A 4,489-nucleotide genomic window follows, 5' to 3' on the forward strand; every position below is an offset into this window, starting at 1 on the left:
GAGACTTTCGTTTTGCACGGGCTGTTGTCGACTATCGATTCCAGTTGGCTTACCCTTGAACCCTTTTTGTCAAGCTGATCCGAGCTGGCGAATCGCAAGCGTTTTGAGGATTCGTTGGAACACCTCATGAAAGTCGATCTGACGAGGGACTTGTTCTTCAGAGAACTTCGAGGAACCAGAGGATCTGCTATGCTGATTTTCTTGCTACCGCCGCTTCGCTTACTCGCTCTTTCCTTGTTAAGTTTGCTGCGTAATATTGGATCCTCTCCGATTAAAAAATAGGTTAGACGTTCGTCGCCCTTGATGCCCTTCATGGGAACTTTGCCACGTTCGACAAAAAAAAATCCTCGTAGCTCATCAAGCAGGTGCTTTGTCTCACTACTGCAGTGAATTTTTAGCGCTACGAAAAAGTTAGAAAATCGCTATATACCGTTTAAACGGGATGTGTAGTCATAGTATTGCAACGTTATTTGTCTATGCTTTAATATATTCAGAGCGAAAGCATCCGGATCATGTATTTTTTACGAGGCTGATGGAGTCGCGGTTGCGAAAATTTGGTCAATTTAAACCTGTTATATATTTAATATACAAAATTGCAAGAATAACATTAAATATAATATAAATACGTATTTAATCAATACATATTTAATGAACTTCAAAAATAGGAGACAGTTCTATATTATATTATAACTATATATTATTACATTTAATGTTATTATTGCGATTCTCTATATATATAATACGAATATAAATACACATATACGTATATTTGCAAAAAATAAAAGGTTCCCAGATAACATTATGACATCATAAAGACGTTTAAAAGACGTCATAAAATTCTTTAGACGTCTTAAACAGGCTTCAAGAAGACGTAGTTTATACGTCTTTAGGACGTCTTAGGTCCCGATTTCTGACGTCTTTAATACAACAGATTAAGACGTCGTTTAGACGTTATTTTAAGACGTATTAAAATTGTCTTATTTAATAATTTTGAGACGTCCTTAATTTTTTTTATGTACAAAATAAATTATTATTACACAAATATTATAATATATTTTTTATTTTTAGATAAATGTAAAATTTTATTGTTTACATAGTTTTATACATATGTAGTCGTAATTTATACACATATCGTAACGGATACATGTATGTGTGTGTGTGTGTGTGTGTGTGTATTAGATTTACGACGATTACCGTTGATCATGGTTTATTCTAATTAAGTGCTTTTTAATATATATGTATATATATTATATATAAGAAATATTAAAAAAAGGTATTTTGATTGCAAATGTGCTAACGCTGTATATGCTACATTTAAGATAAACGGACAAAATGCTGCTTTTAAGTCAGTATTGACAATGTGAAAACAAGAGGGACTTTTTATAATTAGAGTGAAATGTGATCAACCGTGACTGTCATAAATATCTCAAAAGAAATACATGTATTGTATATTTTTTTAAATTTATTTTTTATGCTATATATTCACATGGTGTTTGTGTATATATATTTCTAAAGTGTATATACTTATAAATTGTGTGTGTGTGTGTAACATCTTTACGCAAATTTATATATATATATATATATATATATATATATATATCTTTATGCGAATTTAAGAAAATCTGCAGATTACTCGTCTGCATCACTTATTTGCTATTATATATATACTTATAAACGATATATCTTATAATCTTATAAACTGTATGTACAGGGTGTGAAGCTAAAGGTGTTACAGACTATTATTTCTAAACTCTTATTTTAATTGTAGGTACACCTTGTATATATTTTTTAATTTCGACATAAAACATAATCGCAATGTAGCATGATTAATGCTAATGCTATACATATGTATAACACAGAAAAAAATTACAACTTATAAAAATTACAACATGATTGCGTTAAGTAGAAAATCTGCAAAATATTTGTTGATATGCGTATCTTTCTTTTAGTTTTAAGTTTTCGACAAACAATTCGTATGTACCCATCTGTCGCCAGTGTGTAAAGTGGTAGGATTTGAGTTTTTTGGAGTACTGTTGAAAAAGATTGTAACAATATGGAAGGGAAACTATTGGTATATATAATAAAATAGGTTTATACAGTAATATATTATCTACATATTTGATTTCGGATATCCCCAAGGATCTTTCTTTTGGTTAAGACGAGAAAAAATTTACAGATTTTTTTGAACATCTCGTGTAATCTTTCCTTTGAAAATACCTATAAAGACAATAAATGTATTAATATATATGCTTTTTATAAAACTTATATTTAAATATGTTACGATAGTTATTTTACTGTTTATATACATACTTTGTACAGCTGATGTTGCTCGGAAGCAAGTATGTCAGCCAATTAAATGTAATCGTTGTGCTCGTTCATCTCGGACATAACCGAATGAATCGACGAGCCAGCCGCCGTCGGGAAACAATAAAACATTAAATAATAATTGTTTCACAGCCTGATTTTAGATCCCCGCATTCGGTTTTGCTTGTGCTATTATATTTTGCATTAATGTTTTCGCGCACCTTCGTATAATGCTGCATCGTAGAGATTTCCATCTTTCGAATTCTGAATTGTACTGCGTCTTTCTGTGATCGTACGCAACCTTTTCCGTGAACGTGCAATGGCATGCGTCGGCAACTCTTCCGGTGGCGTAGGTTTACCGTGACAATATTGCGAGAACCATTCGCCGAAACCTTCTTGAGCGTCAAGATAAATTTTATAACAAAGGTAGTCTCTTATCGATGCAGCCGCTTTCTTCGACAAATTATTAGTTATCGTAAGACTCGTGAGTGTGCAGTCCATAGTCGGATACTCAGTCATAACTGATTCTATCGAATCTGATGGGATCTATGCAACATAGAAATAATACCGTTAATATAAAAACAACTACCGTTTAACTAAAAATAAATAAATTAATAAAAGTAATTAATTGCAGAATTATTTATAAACTGCGCTGAATTACCTTGTTAAATGGTTTTCGCGCCGCATCGATCTTTTCGTTAGTCAAGAAGTATCTAATGAGCGCGTTTGTTTGTCGTAAAGCTTCTTCTCTTTGACTTTGATAGAAAATCAGCCAATCCAGACCATTAATTTTTTCCATATCCGCCTCGGTAATAGTTCCTTTTACATTGCATCGCATTCTAGGTGTTTCTTACGTATATTTTCCACCACCAATTTCGTAATATGTAGCTTCTACATTCAAGTTCGCGTCTTCCGCCGCGCGTAAACATTTCTTCCGCTGTTCATGCTCTTTAACACATTCTAAGTAAGAGGCATAGTTGGTTATTTGATCCTCCTGAGGTAACGTGGCTATGTAGAACGCGATTAAAGTCGGATCGCCTATTTTAATAAGGACGCGAACGTTTACCAGCAATACTTTGTCTTCCACTTTATCTTTTGTACTTTTCCCGATCTGCCTGAAGAACGTACAGTATTAGATGCGCCAGGAATCTGAGGAACTGCGAGTCGCAGGCGCCGATATCAATCACAATCATACTTTTAATCTCTTCCATCAACTTTGGTATCGATCTAATATGTATTATATATTTTTGAATTAAATGATCGGGTTTGTTAGATTGTTAGATTGGGCACGTATTACTAAATTTTTCGACGCGTGCAATTCTTTGAACGTGTCTTTCAACAAGATTTCATTTTTCCAATATTCCTCCCGCATAATTGTACATATTTTCACCATCATTAACCTCAGTGCTGATTCGACTTTGATATCTAGAGACTCTTCACATATGCATCTTGCCAAGACGATGCTATCTGTAGTAGTAGTTGGATATTGCCGCAAAGACTTGCGTATATGGCACGATAGAATACACCTGCATGGAAAATATTTTTCTATATTTATTTATATATAACAAACAGTTAAGTCTATAATTTATCATAAAGTTAAAAATGAGTAAAAATTTTAGTATTTTAAAATCTTTAAAAATTATTCTAACAAAGTGTTCTACATGATTACAATATTATTAAATAGATTACCTATGCATTTATCTTGAGATAGTTCCCAAGCGCATAATTTCCGAAGACTTCTGTTAGGATTCCCTTCGATTGGTAATTTAATGTTTGTCAATGGATGGATTAATTACTGTAATTTGGATCGTGATTAGGAATCCATCCTAATAAACATGCTGCTCTCCAAGGTTGGCCGCAGCCAACTTAGAACTTGATCCGTTTACTCGTTATATAATAATAATAATAATAATAATAAACTTTAATAACGGGTAATAAACCCTTTAGCGTACAAAGAGAAAAGAAAAAACAAGAACAATAAGATAAAATAAAAATTTTACAACATAATATGGAGAAATTCAGGTTACAAGAGTAGACAAGAAAGTTTTTGTTTAAAAGTTGATACAGAGCCACCAAAAAAGTCAACCCTATTGGAGAAATTACTTGCAGATATTATTAGCCTATTTACACACGAACTTGCGCTATACAAAGTACGGTGATACTCGAGGTGGAAGATGGAATACTG

At 32.6% G+C, this 4,489-nt stretch overlaps 1 pseudogene; it reads right to left on the minus strand.

Moving 5' to 3' along the window:
- Nucleotides 1-1,568: 1,568 nt before the first annotated feature.
- On the minus strand, nucleotides 1,569-4,169 carry LOC112458570 (annotated as a pseudogene).
- Between the last annotated feature and the right edge of the window lie 320 nt (nucleotides 4,170-4,489).

Source organism: Temnothorax curvispinosus, unplaced genomic scaffold (genome assembly GCF_003070985.1).
Source record: "Temnothorax curvispinosus isolate PA1 unplaced genomic scaffold, ASM307098v1 QBEX01009004.1, whole genome shotgun sequence".
Taxonomy (NCBI): domain Eukaryota; kingdom Metazoa; phylum Arthropoda; class Insecta; order Hymenoptera; family Formicidae; genus Temnothorax; species Temnothorax curvispinosus.